Genomic DNA, 19,688 nt, shown 5'->3' with positions numbered 1-19,688 from the left:
ATTCGACCTTGGGTTAGCATTAAAGCTTTCGTAAGCTCATATAAAACTCGGAAAGGTTTGTAAATAATATCATATTCATGAATTGCTCATAATTAAATATGTATTGGTATAAATTGATTATATGTTATTGTAGTTGCTCTTGCAAAGAATGTGGCATCCTGTAGCTCAAACTCGATAGTCGGGTCAGGTATAGGGTGTTATAGCTAACTTAAAAAGTCAATATATGGACTTAAACAATCTTCGCAACAATGGTACATCAAGTTTAATGATTCCATAAAATCATTTGATATTAAAAAATTAATGATCAATTTATATATGAAAAGGCCAATGGGAGCAAGTTCATTTATTAGTTTTATATGTTCACAATATTTTTTTTGCTCCAAATTATTTAGGCATATTGTGTAAAATGAAAGTATAACATATGTTGCTGTAATGTTGCTAGGGTAGAGGGACCTAACAAGCTAGACACATGAATCCTAAAGAAAGTAGAGTCGCAACTAATCAAATTGAGCTAGCTTGGTTAGTCACTTATCGCCTAAGGTTTTAGGACTAATCTTAAAGAAAAATCCTAAAAATTAAGACTTAGTCTCTCACCAAAATTTGAGTTCACGAGTATAGTTATGTGTAGGGAAAATTATAGCACTCGTACAACACCTATCTAATGATAGTCCTATAAGATTCTGTAGCTAGGCTTCTAACATAGAAAATTCTAAATCGCTCTAAATGACAAAACCCAAAATCTAATAACATAAAAGAAGCAAAAAAAAAAAACCCTAAAATACAATAGCTAAAATCTAAAATCTAGTGCAAAATCAAGAATTTAACTTAAAATTTAGAATTAAAATTATAAAAATAATCTTAAAGTCCAAAATCTAAAATCTAAAAATAATACAAAAATTAAGCCTAAAATCTAAATCTAAAACAAAAATTAGCAAAAACAAATTAAGATCTAAAATATGAAATCCGCTTAAAGGTTAAACTAAAAATCTAAATAATAATAAAATAAATTAAATTAGACTTAAAATCTAAAATCTAGTTAAAAATAATGAAAATTAAAATCTAATAAAATACTTACTATACAAGTCTAAAAATCTAAAGTCTCAAAACCCAATCTTTTAAAAACTTAGTATTTAAATCTAGAATCTAAAATCCAATTTAAAACTTAATATTTAAAATCTAAAATTTAAAGAGCTAATTTAAAGCCTAATATATAAAGTAAAAAAACTAAAATTTTAAAATCTAATTTAAATGTCGACTGAGTCTTAGCACGATTGGTATGGGCATTGTTGCCAATACTGGTAGACGTGGGTTCGAGTGTATTGAAGTGCATTATCCTCCTATTTATGGGTTAGAGAGGGGCTATGGGTATTTCTAGGCATTGTGTCAAAAATATAGATATGATCAAAACCTATAATGAGATTGTTAAAAAATTAATTTAAATTCTAATATTTAAAATATAAAAAATTTAAATTTGATATGAAATAAATAATAATGAGATTAAAGAATAATAAAAGAGAAGAGTAAAAGAGAACAAGAAATATGAGAGCAAAAGAGAACGTATTTTTATTGATCAGTAGAGATGTGTACAATTCTTCTCCAAAGTTTATATTTATAGACATACGAAGTATAAATGAAACCCTGTAATACTCCAACAGACCCATGAATTAGTTATTTCTAAACGAGTCATGAAGGGTATAACGAACATACATTGTCTCCACATTGGACCAAGAACGGGATCGGAGGGATCAAAAATGGCTAATTCATATAGAGCCATTGAACCAACCCAACCAGCAACCGGAGCCGTATGTATTATAGGAACAGAAAGCAAGCGACCGGGATCATTCAATCCGATAGTATGAACACGATACCAAGGCAAACCCATGGAAATACCCTTTTATCAACGAAAAATAGACATTATGTAACTTTATTGCATTGGAATACGTCCCCTTTTCGGTGGATTCTTTCGGAGAAAGGATTAATATTTGTTCTATTCCATTAGTAATTAGGGGAAGAATTCAGCTCAGTAGAAAAAAGAGAAGCAGATCTATTCTATACCCGATAAGTATCAATACGCAATGAGGGTTGATCCTATTTTTTATGAATGAACGCATCCCTATTTGTTCGTCATTCAAAGGACCTATTGGTAAGAATTCTCATTCATTCATTCTGTCTTTCTTTATTTTATGGTCTTATTCTATCTATGTATAAAATATGAGGCCAATATTATTAAGACCATTATTACGCTTCCAGATCAAAGTGAAATATAGTATTTAATTATTTTTCTATCATTTAATGCCTATTGGTGTTCCAAAAGTTCCTTTTCGAAATTCGAGAGAGGAAGGTTCAGTTTGGGTTGACATATAGTGCGACTTGTCAAATATATTGGGTCATATAGAATTCCCCCGTTCTCTCGCCCGATCGAGATATCCTCTGTTTCGCCCAAAAAAGATTGATTGAATTATCAAAAATTTGTAGCGTGAAGTGTAATGAAGTGCAATTAGAGATCTATTTCATTTTTGGGGGGGGGGTATCCAGAATAATATTTTCAATTAGAATGATTTATGGTTGGCTTGGTTGGACCGAAAAAATGAATCATCCAGGCTCCGTTTAGAAAAACCCAATTGGTAATACATTTATGATTACCACCTATATCATAATCATAAATCTTTTTTATTTACAAATTCGAAATAGAAATAAGAACGATTTCAAACTATTAATCAATCGAATAATATGAGAAATACATTGAATATTTGGCGGAAAACATGAAAGAAAAAGGAATTAAATTAAAATAAAAAAGGAAATGAAATGAAATTATAGCAAAAAGATGTGGTATTGGGTCATTTGTCCTATATGCGCAAATCAAAATCGAGTGGATCTTTACTCAGAGTAGAGCATAAACCTAAAAAAATTGAATAAAAATTTGATGAAACCCATTCAGGAACAAGAAAATGACATCGTGATTTGGATTGAATCCTAATGAAAAAAATAGATCAATGAAAAGTTTGTGCGATAAGTTTAGCGAATTTTTTCTATATTATAGATTATAGAAAAGCGGGCCAAAACTTATCTTTCTTTAATTTTATTTTGAATTTCATTTTATTTAAAAAATGTAAGAAAAAGCCCCTTCGTTAGAAATTAGAAGTTAGAAAAGGCACGCAAGAAAAAACAAAGAATGGCTAGAATCTACACATTGATTTTTTTTTCGCAATTTTTGTTGAACCGTATGCATCAAAAGGTGCCTGTACGACTACTAAGGGATACAATTTTATCCTAATCAACCTACTTTATCGAGAAAGATTACTTTTTTAAGCCAAGAGGTTGATAGCGAGATCTCGAATCAACTTATTGGTCTTATGGTATATCTCAGTATAGAGAATGATACCAAAGAACTGTATTTGTTTATAAACTCTCCTGGCGGATGGGTAATACCCAGAGTAGCTATTTATGATACTATGCAATTTGTGCAACCAAATGTGCATACAATATGCGTGGGATTGGTTGCTTCAATGGGATCTTTTCTCCTGGACGGAAGAGAAATTACCAAACGTTTAGCATTCCCTCATGCTCGGTGCCAATGAGTTTTTTTATTTGATGGAAAGAAAAAAGAAGACTATGCCTTCACCATATGAAATATGAATTAGTAAGTAAAAATAGCATGGCACTTCGAATTTGATATGAAATTTTTACTTTTATTTTCAAAACATTAGATTTGATTCAAAAAAAGTAAGGAATTATAAACTTGAAAAACACGGATCAGGTTGCGCCATACATATGAAAGAATATAGAATAATGATGTATTTAGCGAATCAAATACCATGGTCTAATAAGGAACCTTTCGGATTCGTTGATAATTTTTTGAAAGATTTCTTCGAAAAGGTTTCATTAACTCCTCATTTATATCGAGTAGACCTTGTTGTTATGAGAATTCTTAATTCATGAGTTGTAGGGAGGGACTTATGTCACCACAAATAGAGACTAAAGTAAGTGTTGGATTCAAGCTGGTGTTAAAGAGTATAAATTGACTTATTATACTCCTGAATATGAAGTCAAAGATACTGGTATCTTGGCAGCCTTCTGAGTAACTCCTCAACCCGGAGTTCCGCCTGAGGAAGCAATGGTCACGGTAGCTGTTGAATTTTCTACTGGTACATGGACAACCATGTGGATCGATGGGCTTACCAGCCTTGACCGTTACAAAGGGCGATGCTACCACTTTGAGCCCGTTCCTGGAGAAAAAGATCAATATATATGTTATGTATCTTACCCTTTAGACCTTTTTGAAGAAGGTTCTGTTTCTAACATGTTTACTTCCATTGTGGGTAATGTATTTGGGTTCAAAGCCCTGCACGCTATATGTCTAGAGGATCTACGAATCCCTACTGCTTATATTATAACATTCCAAGGTCCGCCTCATGGCATCCAGGTTGAAAGAGATAGATTGAACAAGTATGGTCGCCCCCTATTAGGATGTACTATTAAACCTAAATTGGGGTTATCCACTAAGAACTACGGTAGAGCAGTTTATGAATGTCTATGTGGTAGGCTTGATTTTACGAAAGATGATAAGAATGTGAACCCTCAACCATTTATGTGCTGGAGAGACCATTTCTTATTTTGTGCCGAAGCAACTTATAAATCATAGGCTGAAACAGGTGAAATCAAAGGGCATTACTTGAATGCTACTGCAGGTACATGTGAAAAAATTGATCAAAAGGGTTGTGTGTGCTAGAGAATTATGAGTTCCTATCATAATGCGCGACTACTTAACAGGTGGGTTCACTGTAAATACTAGCTTGGCTTATTATTGCCGAGATAATGGTCTACTTCTTCACATCCATCGCACAATGACACAGTTATTGGTAGATAGAAGAATCATGGTATGCACTTTCGTGTACTAGCTAAAGCTTTACGTATGTCTGGTGGAGATCGTATTCATGCTGCTACAGTAATAAGTAAACTTGAAGGAGAAAGGAACATAAATTTGGGCTTTGTTGATTTACTACGTGATGATTTTATTGAAAAAGATCGAAGCTGTGGTATTTATTTCACTTAAGATTGGGTTTCTATGCCAGGTGTTCTGCCCGTAGCTTTGGGGGTATTCACATTTGGCATATACCTTTTTTGACCTAGATCTTTGGAGATGATTCCGTACTACAATTTGGTGGAAGAACTTTAGGACACCATTGGGGAAATACACCAGGTGCCGTAGCTAACTGAGTAGCTTTAGAAGCATGTGTACAAGCTCGTAATGAGAGACGTGACCTTGCCTGCGAGGGTAATGAAATTATCTGAGAGGCTAGCAAATGGAGTTTTGAACTAGCTGCTGCTTGTAAAGTATGGAAGGCAATCAAATTTGAATTTGACGCAGTGGATAAATTAGATAAACCAACTTGATAAATCAAATTTGAATTCGAAGCAATGGATACTTTGTAATCTAGTAATTAGTGTCGTTTATTGAATTGCAATTAAACTCGGCCCAATCTTTTACTAAAAGGATTGAGCCAATTCTATTGTCTATATTTTTTATAGATATATTTTTATCTAGATATACAAAATTTTAAATACAAAAATAAAAGACTAAACACAAATCAAATTTTCTTCTAGGTCCATAATTAATTCTATGTATGGATCCTTAGGATTGATGTATTCTTTTCTATCCTATATACCACGGTTTCGGATCATGGATCGAGCCAAGCATCACAATTTCTTCTAGCCATCTTGTATGTTGTCCTTTTGGTTCTGTGTTGGAATAGATACTTTAGGATGAGTGACAAAGTCGAATATTGAGGTAATTGAATTTGGCATGGAGTTCACCTTAAGAAAAGTAATAAAAGGATATATATTAGTTAACTTCATAGTCGAGTGCCCTTTCGAGAAGCTTGTTGATCCAGCAAGTATAGTGCGTAATATGAAATATTTAAGTTGTGAATATTTTATGAAATTAAACATGTATGGTGCTCATAGTTACCTGTGAACAATTCATGAACAACACCAATTTAACCTATTTTTTCCATCTATTGTACGCAACCTAGTAGTTAGTCCACCTCAAGAGGGTGTAGATACAACTAATAATTCAAAAAGGTAGTTAGTATGTGTTTATGACTTTGCGGCCAGGGCAGGGTCAGGAGTAGGGGTACTTCTATTTGATCCCAGTGGAAATAAATGGCAATACGGATTATCTTTTGGATCTCAAACATCCAAAAACACAATAGAGTATAAAGCTTTGATATCAGGGTTATAATTAACGCACCAACTAGGAGTGAAAGATCTAATCATCTATACAGATTCACAGTTGGTGGTGAAGCAAATGAATAGTAAGTACGAGGTAAAAAAGCCAATGTTAAAAAGATATCATTCAGTTGCATTTCAATCACTTGTAGGATTTGACAAAGTTTAGATAAAGCAGCTCGCCAAGAATGACAACACACGTGCAAACGCTTTATCTAAACTGGCATCCTCTATTGTCATTAAGCAAAGAGGGAAAATTTTGCTGGAGTACAGGGATACCCCGAGCTATGACATGCCATAAGTTTTGAGTATAGATCAGGAGGAGACATGGATGACTCACATAGTTCGTACACTACAAGGAGTGTATGATAATCTGGACAAGAAAGAGCTCATCAAGTTACAATGCGAATTTGTGAGGTATATCCTTTTGAAGGGTGTACTATATAGAAAGGGGTCTTTACATTTGCTGCTGCGATGTCTATCACCATCTGAGGCTGAGTATGTATTGCGAAAAATCCATAAAGGCATCTATGGTGATCATTTGGGCAGAAGATTGCTTACCCAAAAAATCTTTAGAAAAAGGTATTATTGGCCTAGAGTTCAAAAGAACGTACATCACTTGGTTCATACATGCAATTCTTGCCAAAGATATGCTCTGGTGCAGCAACAACCAGTAGAACCACTCCAATTCATGTTGAGCCATTGGCCATTTGTGACCTAGGGAATTGATATCCTCAATCCTTTCCTGATAGCTACAGCATAGAAAAATTCATAGTGGTAGTTGTCGACTACTTCACCAAGTGGATTAAAGCTGAAGCTTTGGTGACCATCATAGAGAAATAAATGGAATCTTTTTTCTGGAAATCAATTGTGTGCAGGTTTAAAATACCTCGCTTGGTTATCACAGACAATGGTACACAATTTTAAGGAAAGTTCAAAAATTTATGTACAGATCTTCAAATCGTTTTGGCTTAAAGTTCCATTAAAATGCCACAAATGAATGGGCAGGCAGAAGAAATAAATAAGAATATTCTAACAACCCTAAAAAATAAGGTTGGTGAGGCTAAGGGTATGTGGTTAGAGGAGTTTTTAAGGATCTTATGGGCCCTGCGAACTTTACATCATACTATAATGGGAGAAACTGCATTTTCCCTTGTCTATGGCTTAGAGGCAGTAATTCCCGCTGAGGTTGGTATGCGGTCACATAGGACAACACATTTTAACGAAGATGTCAACCAAGAAGTTATCAAGCTTAACCTTGATTCATCGATAAATTTAGAGAGGCATCGGAGATTAGGAGTGTAGCATGCACTTAACAAGTAATTTGTTATTACAACTCTAAAGTTAAGAACAAGCAATTCCAACTAGGTGATATTGTCCTTAGAAACACTGAGGCTAGCTTTCCAGCTTCATAACAAAGGAAAATGGCTCCGAGCTGGGCAAAGCCATATAAAGTTATTGAGAAGATAAGTTATGGAGCATATAAACTAGCAAAAATGAAAGGCACGGTTCTACCGCGAACATGGAATGCTCGTCACTTTAAGAAATACTATGTATAATCTCTTACTCCTTAAATAAAAATATTCTTTTTATAAACACTTGTACTTGGTATGTCATAAAGGTTTAACGATTTAAGATCGTAACCTCCAAAGCAATTAGTAGACCTACGCTCTTAGTTGATATTATAAGAGCTCGCAGAGTTAAGCTCGCAGCTCCGACACAGCTAGCGGACCTATGCTCCCAGTTTATGTCATAAAGGTTTGACGATTTAATATCGCAACCTCTAAAGTAGCTAGCAGACCTACGCTCCCAACTGATGTCATAAAGGTTTGACAATATAAGATCACAACCTCCAAAGTAGCTAACGGACCTACGTTCCCAACTGATGTCATAAAGGTTTGACGATTTAAGATCGCAACCTCTAAAGCAGCTAGTAGACCTATGCTCCCAGTTGACATTATAAGTGCTCGCAGAATTAATCTCACAGATGCAACATAATTGGTAAAGCTACCCACCTAGGTGGTACTCAAGGCTTAATTGATTTGAGATCGCAACTTAAATTCCTTTGAGTTTGTTGAATAAAATTCACAACTCAAAATGTTTAGAAACATTTGGGTCAAAGTTGATAATAAGTCACCTAAACCAGAGCCATTGGATTGCACTAAGTCAATTAAAGGTTTTTGATATTACCTTTGAAATTTTAGTTAAGTTTAAATTTTGATACAAGCAATGTTGATATGCGAAAAACAAAATAAACTCACAAAAAGATATGATGTCATAATAGTAACAAGCAAATTTGGAATTTCACAAAGTTACATTTTTTCATTTCAAAAGGAAAAAACTAATACAAAATTACAATTACTTAAGGAATATCATCAGCCCCCTATGGTCACTAGGGATGGCATCTTCTCTTTCCTTTCGAACAACTTCGAAGTTACCATTACCATCAGTAGGAGCAACGTTGACCTTGACAGGGTCCCTATCAGCTTCGTTGTTGTTAGTAGGAGCAACATTAGTCTCACTTGGGTCTTCATCCAGGAAAAAGTCTTTCGAGTTCCTCCATTTGGATACGAACTTATCCCAGGAAGCTCTGGAGGGAAAGTGGGTCAAAACCTAGTTGGTTCATGTCCACATCGTAAAGAGCATCGAGATCAACCCTACGAGCATCAAAAAGGCCACTCATAACTTGGGCATACATAAGTATGTTTGACTTGAGCTCTTGAGCAATGTTACTCAAGTTCTCCAAAGTTTTCCTTTTGAATTCTGTAATAGGCTAATTTAGCACGGGCTCATAAAAAAATAAACCCAAAATAATAAAACAAAGTCCAAAATTATATCATTTGGCCCGATCGGGATGGCCCATTACTTGAAAAGGTTGAAGGTCTATCTACAAGCTTGATGCATATGGAAACATTATCTTCAAAGATATGCAATCTTAGATATGATATGTAATCTTAGATATGATATGCAATCTTAGATATGATATGTAATCTTAGATATGATAGGCAATCTTAGATATGATATGGAATCTTAGAAGATATGATTTTATAATATTAGAGATTTAATTTGTAGATACCTTTTAATCTTAGCCGTTGATGTAATTAATCTGTACCGTTGGATTTGGGGAGGCTCAACTACAAATAGAGGCCTCTCCCTTCATTGTAAAGGACTGGAGTTGGGGAGTAATAATAATTCTTAAGAGTATTTACTCAAATTTCTCTCTCTTGCGTTCTTATTTTCTGTGGCTTGTTCTTATTTTGTTGATTTGTGTATAATTTATTTATTGATTTGTATATTGTTTCTAATGAATATTTTTTATATTTATATATATATATATATATACACACATGTCTATGTTTTTTATTTGCTTAAATACAAACTTATACTTTTAACACATATGTTATAATATATATATATATGTATATTTATATATTTTTCTTTATTTTTATAAATGCATTATATATTTTTGTTATAAATTCCAAAATTTTATATGTAAACCCATGTGTATGTCTTTTATTCTTTATAATTTCAATATATCTATTATGTACCTTTTGTTCTTTATATTTTTGTTTATTTCCTTCATTTGTTTATTGATTTATGCTTTCATTTACATTTTAAAAGAATGTCTTTTTTTGCTCATTTATTTGATACTTTACATGTCATTGTTTATTTTTTTCCTTATTTATGTTTATATTATTTCTATGTCATTGTTGTATTTATTATTGTTATTTGTTAAAGCGGCATTTATACATACATCCAATGAAACATTATATTGTTTTTTACTTGAATTTATAAAATAGAAAACTTCAAAAATAAAGGCAATACTCGAATTTAGACTCTTCGAAAAGATTGAGCCCTAACGTATTGGGTTCCAATTTTCTTTGCTGAATTTAATTATCGAGAATGTTTTTAAAACAAACAAAATAAAAAGCTTGTCGTCGGGAATTCAATATGTTGTGTCCTAATGCATTGGATGTGACGTGTTGATTTCTCGAGATAAAGATTTTTTTTCTTTCTAAAAATTAATAAATGAAATATTCAATGTTTAGGATTTTGAGAAATTGTGCCCTAATGTATTGGGCCGCGATTTCTTCTTAAATCTTAAACAATTGAATATTCTTTTAAATTTTATTACATAAGTTTCTTGGACAAATTCATTTTTGAAGAAATAAAATATCGTGCCCTAATGCATTGGGTATGACATTTTCTTCTTCAAAATGAGAGAGTCTTAATGAACAACTTAATTTAACTAACGATCGTATTTTTCAACTCTCGACATCAAGACACTAATTAATCAATTTGGTACCAATTTTTGGGCGTTACGAGGGTGATAATCCTTCCTTGTACGTAACTGACTCCCGAACCTTTTTTTCTAAAACTCGTAGACTAAGGTCACTTTTCGGTGATCCAATCACACCTTAATAAAATATTGGTGGCGACTTCAATTTTCATCGACAACTAATTTTCGTTTCTCAAAATAAAAGTTGGTTTCGATAGCTTGGCGACTCCACTAGGGACTTTTTAAAAAATAAGAAAGTCGAGCCACAAAGTTGATTAATTTTTGTCTTATGGTCGAGAAAATATTTTTTTTAAAAAATTAATGAGATCCTTTTGCATTTATTATTTTTTTGCTTAACTGATCTTTGCATTATACATTACATGAGTTGAATGATTTTACCCTTTTAAGTGGGAGTGAAAAACTATTTCTTCGTGAGGTTTTCACCTCCGTATAGGATAGCGGATCGCTTTCGGAATACATTGGTACCTATGCCCTCGTGAGATTATCATCTCCGTATAGTCATAGGGAAAATGTGTTCCCCTGAACCGAACTTGATCTATATGAGCCTCTAATGGGTGAAGATCGATGAATCTGCTGGTTTGGGTACCTTTGCCCTAGAAACCGAACCTCAAATAATGAACCTTAGGAACTTGCCCTAGGTAGAGCTATGTCAAACCCCTAGTGGTCACCCGAATAGGTTTTCTATTTATTCTTGCTTTAGCTTTGTACTAACCTGTTTTCTTTTTTGTTGCAATTGCATTGCATTTTCATCATAAAAAAGAGGTGTTGATTCACGTTCAGTTGCTAAATAGAGAGCTTGCCATAAGAAAATGAGTTTCTTGATAAAGTGGATGATAATATGGTTGTTCGAATATGGTCCAAGAAAACGTGATAAGAGAAGGATGATAGTTTAATGGAGAACTACACGACTATGGCTCCGTTGCCCAAGGATTCAAGATAACAAAGATTATTCGAGAGCCGTTGAACTTTCTTAAAGAGAAGCCAACGAGCATCACTAGGATGAGTGAGCAATGAGTTGTAGCCCGGATCAAGCAAAGAGGAGATGGAAGAGACGTCCCTTTTGAAGAGTTCGTGAGATTTATCTTAACGCTCGAATGAAGAAGAGGATCGAATGTCTTCGCCTATGAGGGCAAGGCCGTATAAATATCCATTTTATGTAAAGAGATTTATTTTCTAGAAAAGTTTTCTAAATGTAACTGAATTAGAATCAATGTCTCTTTAGGCATTCATTTCATGCATCTGCATTACATGACATCATATGCATTGAAAGAGTCTAATTGAGTAAATTTATTTCAATTAATCTGGAAACCAACCAACCCACCAAACACCGCTATGGTTCTCGATCAAAAACTAAGGACATGGACCAAAGGATGGAAAGGCTAGAACAGTTCCAAAAGGAGATGCAGTATCAGCTTCAACAACAAATGAATGAACAGCTTGAGAAAATTCAGCAAAAAATGATGGAATCTCAAGGGAGTATGATGGCTCGATTAACTCAGTTGTTGACTGGAGGAACTAATAAAGGAAAGGGCTCTGTGCTCAATGTTGAAGAAGGAGACAGTGAGGGACTTGTTTATCCCCCAGGCTTTACCCATCAGCATGTTGAGGTATATCCGCGCAAATCTTCTGGCACCATCAAGCCTCAGCAGTTTCAGACCAATGTTGTAACACCAATGAATTTTCAAGCTGGATCAGGCTCTAATCCCAGAGACAACCTTGTTAATCCTACTATCCCTGACTTCGACGAAACAGCTGAAAAAGAGAAAATGAAGGATGAATTGCCAAAACAGCTAAAAGAAAAGTATAAATGGCTCGAAGAAAAGTTTAAGTCGATAGAGATCACTGAAAACTATCGTGGGATCGACGCTAAAGAATTGAGTTTAGTTCCGGATTTAGCACTCCCTTACAAATTCAAAATGCCTGAGTTTGAGAAGTACAATCGAACTTGTAGCCCCGAAGCTCATATTACCATGTTTTGTAGGCGGATGACTGGGTATGTTAATATTGACCAAATACTGATACATTATTTCCAGGATAGTCTCACAGGGGCAGTATCCAAGTGGTACAATCAATTGAGCCGTACCAAGATTAATTCATGGAGAGATTTAGCACAGGCATTCGTAAAGCAGTACAATAATGTAATTGACATGGTACCTGATAGAATCACTCTACAAAACATGGAAAAGAAACCCGGTGAAGGTTTTAGGCAATACGCACAGAGGTGGGGGGAGGTTGCCGTCCAAGTTCAGCCATCTTTTCTAGAGAGAGATGACCATGCTTTTCGTTAACACATTGAAGGTCCCATTTATCACACATATGTTAGGAAGTGCCACAAAAAGCTTTTCTGACATAGTTATGAATGGTGAAATGATAGAAAATGCTATCAGAAGTGGAAAGATTAATGCTGGAGGAAATAACGGAAGGCAAGCCTCAAGTGAAAACGAGGTGAATAGCATATCGATTGCGGTGAATCCACCAAGAAAAGTGGTTGCTAATCAGCAAGGTTCATCAAGACAAGAATCAGGTGTAAAGCAAGGTACTGAGAAGCTCCAGTTAACGCCAATTCCAATGTCATATAAGGAGCTATATCAAAGCTTATTCAAGGAGCATGTTGTTTCCCCTTTTCATGTGAAGCCTCCACAGCCTCCGTACCCCAAATAGTATGACGCAAGTGCACAATGCGATTATCATGCAGGAATTATAGGGCACTCAATTGATAATTGCACTACATTTAAAAAGCTAGTTAAAAGACTAATCAACATGGGTGTTGTCAAGTTTGGTGACTCACTTAGTGTAGAAAATCCACTACCCAATCATGATTGATAATGGATTGAATGCAATGTATGAAGAAGTGGTGAGAAATGATCACATCAATGTCATATATGAAGACACACTTGAAAAGGAACCTTGTTAAACATCCACCCTTATAAACTTGAGAGTGTTCTAAATAATCGGATTGTAGAAGAAATCTCTATAGCATCTAGAGCTTACTTTGAGTAATGTTCAGAACACACTTGTTGCCTTTAGCCTAGAGGCAATAAGAATTCTTTTATGAAATAGGCTCATGTCTAAACGTCGTTATTCTAATAAAATACATCTTTGCATTCATTTTTGAGTCAATATTCTTTCATTCTTATCGAATAATTATTCTTTCATTCTTTTGGATTTTCTTCCACATTATTCCTTTATTCATTCATAATCATAATTGAACAAATAGTTATTCATAAATTTATACATTCTTTTGTATATTATTTGATATTTATTATGGGTCACCAAATATCAATAACATGAGTGACGCTGCTATAGGCTCAGAATTTCCTTTTGAGCGAGGCATATGTTTAGAGGGATTTCATGACTTTGAAAATGACATAGATTGTAGCTTATCTCCTGACTTGTTGATGATGGAAGAGCAAGAAGAGAAACAAATTTACCTCCTGAGGAGACAATGGAGATTGTGACCTTGAGGGAACATGCATGACCGAAGAAACAAAGCAAGACGTTGCTGAGTTACTTCAAGAATTCAAAGATATCTTCGCATGGTCATACCAGAATATGCCTAGATTAAGCACGGTCATTGCAATCTGAACAACAGCACGATATCAAAAATTTACAGTATGTTCAAGATTAACATCATGAACGATGCATTTAGAATTCTTTGCCGGGGCAATGACTTCTTCTTTGGCTCATCATGGTTTTGCCCATCGAAGTCAAGTTGCCATTTCTCTGTTGTTGGATTTCATCCTAATTGAAGAGGAAGATCCAAAGTTTTTTCGTCATAGTTAAATTTCGCCCTAAAAGGCTCTATGAAAGAAATTTGATCACAAAGAATATCTTACGCATACAAGATGAAGGTGGAAGATTTTATGTAGAGGACTTTACATAGAAAAGCATTGATTCTGATCAAAAGGGAGAACAAGGACTTGTCAATCCTATGAGTTCGGATTCAAAAAAAATTATGAAAAATGATGATGGAAAAAAGGAAAATAAAAAGAAAAGAAAAAAGAAAAAGAAAAATAAAGAAGAAGAGGAAAAGGAGAGGCCAAGGCGAAAACCTACAAAGGGCACCTTGAGACCAAAGGGGATTTGAGTTGAAAACCCGAAAAGGGCGACTCAAATTTTGGTTCAAAATGGGGCATGAGATGATCAGAGTTATTTAAAAGTAGATCAAAATGGGGTATACGGTGATCTTACTATGCTTGAGAAGGCAGGAAAGGGTACGCGAAATCTTGGGGCATCGACAGAGTAATGTAGATATCCTAAGCACATGTCAAACTCAGAATGGTCTTTAGGAAGTTTGTACAGAGAATTTCAAGCTGCGATATCTGGGGCACCTAGTTTTTATACTATTTATATTTGCTTATTCTTGGAATACTTCATTCTTTTTCAAGATAAAAGTCAATTCCTCTTTTATTCTCAATATTCTTGATAATTTATTCATTGCAAGCTATGCTTTCAAATCAATTCTATTTTATCCATCGCTTTGTTCTTTTTGCAAGCATGTTGCATTAGAATAACGATTAATGGACTAATAAAACTTTCAAAAGGGAAGTTTTGCATATTACTCTAGAAGTTTCTAAATAATACGGGAACTTGAAACAGGACTATTGTTTAGAGCGCACCAAGTTTAAAGGTTGGAAATCTGAGAAGGAAGAGTCTAAATTAAGATTTTCTCTTTGGATTTTGTTGTTAAAAACATTTATTGAACAAAATGACAAGATGGGGTGTTGAGACAAAGCTTCATTGAACAAATAAGCGATGATCACCTTGTGATAGGAAGAAGTTCCTTTTGAAAAGAAAATTCTTCATTTTTGCATAAGAATTTGGTATGACACCCTGGGAATGGTGTAAAGAACCAAAGAGTTTCACATTCTGTATTCTTGAATTACGATGGAAGTGGATTGAGAAAAAATTTAGATTTTTCTACCCTTGGGTCACAGTGGGAGAAAGATGATACAAATTTTGCGTCCCAGTGGATTGAACTTTGAAGTTCACAATGAGGGGCAATCTGATCAAGTATTTCTTTGGATATGTCAGTTGAGCAAAAAGGCGTCAGTGTTAAAGCCTTAATAAACTTTGAGCAATAACAACCTAAGCGGGATCATTCTCGAAAAAAAATTTTATGCATTCATCCAAACACCATTCACACATGTCCAATTAGGAGCATTTGATTCATTTTGATCATGCCATCCTAATCATTAGGCATAATTAGGTTCGTTATACAGGTCATGTTCCCCAGAGAACAGATCAGTGAAGATAACAAATCTTGCCTTCCTGCACCAACAGCGAAGCAGATCGAAGACACCAGCCTTGCCTCCTAAGGTTGCAGCGAAGCAGGTTAAAAATAGCAGATCTTGCCTTCCTGCACCAACAGCGAAGCAGATCGATGACCCTAGTCCTATCTCCCTGGTCAGCAGTGGAATAGGTTGAAAATTGTAAGTCTTATCTCCCTGGTCAGCAGTGGAATAGTTTGAAAATTGTAAATCCTATCTCCCTAGTCAGCAGTGGAATAGGTGAATCCTATCTCCCTGGTCAGCAGTGGAATAGGTTGAAGATTGTGAGTCCTATCTCCCTGGTTAGCAGTGGAATAGGTTGAAGATTGTGAATCTTACTTTCCTGACGTTATAGCGGAGTAGATTAAAGCTGAGGGCAGCGAATTTTATCTCTCTGGCGTTAAGACTTGAAATAGCTGAAGCGGAGCGGATTAAAGCTGTGGGCAGCGAATCTTATCTCTTTGGCATTACAATGAAATAGATTGAAGCCAAAACGGTGAATCTTACTTCCCTGACGTTGTAGTCGAGCAGATTGAAGCCACGACGGCGAATCTTATCTCCTTGGCGTTAAGGCTTGGATTAGCTGAAGTGGAGCGGATTGAAGATGTGGGTAGTGAATCCTATCTCTTTGGCATTACAGTCGAGCAGATTAAAGTCGCAACAACGAATCTTACTTCCCTGACAGTGTAGTGGAACAGATTGAAGCTACGATGGCGAATCTAGTTTCCCCAACATTGCAATTAAAAAGATTGAAGCTGCAATGGAAAATTTTACTTCCTTGGCGGTGTAGTGGAACAGATTGAAGCTAAACGGCGAATCTCGTTTCCCCAACTTTGCAATTAAAAAGATTAAAGCCGCAAACGGCGAATTTTACTTCCCTGGCGGTGTAGTGGAACAGATTGAAGCTATGACGGCGAATCTTGTTTCCCCAACATTGCAATTGAAGCCGCAATGGCGAATTTTACTTCCCTGGTAGTGTAGTGGAACAGATTGAAGCTACGACGGCGAATCTTGTTTCCCCAACATTGCAATTTAAAAGACTGAAGATGGCAAGTCTTATCCCCCTGAAATTGTAGTGGGGCAGACTGAATAAACAAATCCTACCTCCCTAAAGTTTTAATGGAGTAGATTAGAGTGATGGATCTTATCTCTCTGAAATTACAGTAGAACAGATTGCGTCAAACTCATTTTTAAGTTGCAGCAGATCAAGTTGAAGCTATAAGTCTTATCTCCCTGAAGTTGCAGTAGAGCAGATTAAAGATAGTAAATTTTGTTCTCTTGAAAAACTACAACGTGCAAATCCTATCTCCCTAGCATTGCAGTGGAGTAGGTTGAAGCACCAGTTCCTATACCTCTGAAGATGCAGTAGGAAGGAATGAGGCTATTTGAAGAAGAAGAAGAGCGCTAAAGTCTAGCACGGCCAGGCAAAATTGGCCATTTCTAAAGTCTTTTCTCCGTTCTCGTTACACGATCATGAGCAAAGAGGGGCAGCTGTAATAGGCCAATTTAGCCCGGGCTCATAAAAAATAATAAACCCAAAATAATAAAACAAAGTCCAAAATTATATCATTTGGCCCGATCGGGATGGCCCATTACTTGAAAAGGTTGAAGGTCTATCTACAAGCTTGATGCATATAGAAACATAATCTTCAAGGATATGCAATCTTAGATATGATATGTAATCTTAGATATGATATGCAATCTTAGATATGAATGCAATCTTAGAAGATATGATTTTGTAATCTTAGAGATTTAATTTGTAGATACCTTTTAATCTTAGCCGTTGATGTAATTAATCTGTACCGTTGGATTTGGGGAGGCTCAACTATAAATAGAGGCCTCTCCCCTCATTGTAAAGGACTGGAGTTGGGGAGTAATAATAATTTTTAAGAGTATTTACTCAAATTTCTCTCTCTTGCATTCTTATTTTCTGTGGATTATTCTTATTTTGTTGATTTGTGTATAATTTATTTATTGATTTGTATATTTTTCTAATGAATATTTTTATATTTATATATATATATATATATATATATATATATACATACATGTCTATGTTTTTTATTTGCTTAAATACAAACTTATACTTTTAACACATATGTTATAATATATATATGTATATTTATATATTTTCTTTATTTTCATAAATGCATTATATATATTTTGTTATAAATTCTATAGTCCAAAATTTTATATGTAAACCCATGTGTATGTCTTTTATTCTTTATAATTTTAATATATATTATGTACCTTTTGTTCTTTATATTTGGTTTATTTCCTTCATTTGTTTATTGATTTATGCTTTCATTTACATTTTAAAAGAATGTCTTCTTTTTTTGCTCATTTATTTGATACTTTACATGTCATTGTTTTTTTCCTTATTTATATTTATATTATTTCTATGTCATTGTTGTATTTATTATTGTTATTTGTTAAAGCAGCATTTATACATACATCCAATGAAACATTATATTGTTTTTTACTCGCATTTATAAAATAGAAAACTTCAAAAATAAAGGCAATACTCGAATTTAGACTCTTATAAAAGATTGAGCCCTAACATATTGGGTTCCAATGTTCTTTGTTGAATTTAATTATCGAGAATGTTTTTAAAACAAACAAAATAAAAAGCTTGTCGTCGGGAATTCAATATGTTGTGTCCTAATACATTGGATGTGACGTGTTGATTTCTCGAGATAAAGATTTTTTTCTTTCTAAAAATTAATAAAGGAAATATTCAATGTTTAGGATTTTGAGAAATTGTGCCCTAATGTATTGGGCCGCGATTTCTTCTTAAATCTTGAACAATTGAATATTCTTTTAAATTTTATAACATGAGTTTTTTGGACAAACTCATTTTTGAAGAAATAAAATATCGTGCCCTAACGCATTGGGTGTGACATTTTCTTCTCCAAAATGAGAGAGTCTTAATGAACAACTTAATTTAACTAAGGATCATATTTTTCAACTCTCGACATCAGGACACTAATTAATCAATTTGGTACCAATTTTTGGGCGTTACGAGGGTGCTAATCCTTCCTCGTACGTAACTGACTCCCGAACCCGTTTTTCTAAAAGTCGTAGACCAATGTCACTTTTAGGTGATCCAATCACACCTTAATAAAAGATTGGTGGCGACTCCAATTTTCATCGACAACTAATTTTTGTTTCTCAAAATAAAAGTTGGTTTCGACAAATTCCTCTAAGGCTTCTGTTTGTTTTTGCTCTGACCTCGCCATAGCAACTTTGTGTTCCACAAATATTCGATTTATAGTAGCCTTGTACTCTTCATGCATTTTCTTCATATTAGCACCCAAGGCTTCTTTCCTTTCTTTTGCAACCGCAACCTCCTGAGATAGCTCAGCATTTTTTTACCTTGGCGGCCCTTAATTGACCAACGAAATCACCATTTTACCTATAGAGCTCTTCATTCTCCTCCCTCATCTTAAAGTATAGCTCATGAATTCTCTGCAACTCCAACTTAATTTCTTCAAGCTTCCTCTAGTTGGCCCCAGTGTTACCAACATTTTTGTTAAGGCCTACGCTAACCATGGTAGCCTCAGCCAACAAAACTTATAAGGATGAGGTAAGCTTTGACAGTGGAGTCTTCTTTGCACCACTGGAGGACTCAGCAATGCACATATGCCTATTTGTAGTCTCTAGTAAAGAAACCTTTCACTTCTCAACCACTTCGTTGGGATTATTGGGATACTTCCGCTTGCTCAGATGTTCGTACCATGAGAATAGCTCACCATCCTCTTCAACTAAGGATTCCTCAATAGGGGGTAAAAAAGAATAAGGAATAAAATGAGGAGGAGAAAGGGGAGAACTACCACGAACTGCAATCGAAGAACTCTCACGAGACATAGATGGTTAACTCACCGAAAGAG

General features: G+C 34.7%; 1 pseudogene; it reads left to right on the top strand.

Annotated features, from left to right (window-relative positions):
* Positions 1 to 3,722: 3,722 nt before the first annotated feature.
* Positions 3,723 to 5,024, top strand: LOC128032458 (ribulose bisphosphate carboxylase large chain-like; annotated as a pseudogene).
* The last annotated feature ends 14,664 nt before the right edge of the window (positions 5,025 to 19,688 follow it).

Source organism: Gossypium raimondii, chromosome 9 (assembly GCF_025698545.1).
Source record: "Gossypium raimondii isolate GPD5lz chromosome 9, ASM2569854v1, whole genome shotgun sequence".
Taxonomy (NCBI): Eukaryota; Viridiplantae; Streptophyta; class Magnoliopsida; order Malvales; family Malvaceae; genus Gossypium; species Gossypium raimondii.
Note: the sequence above shows the minus strand (reverse complement) of the source record. Positions and strands in the feature narration are given on the sequence as shown.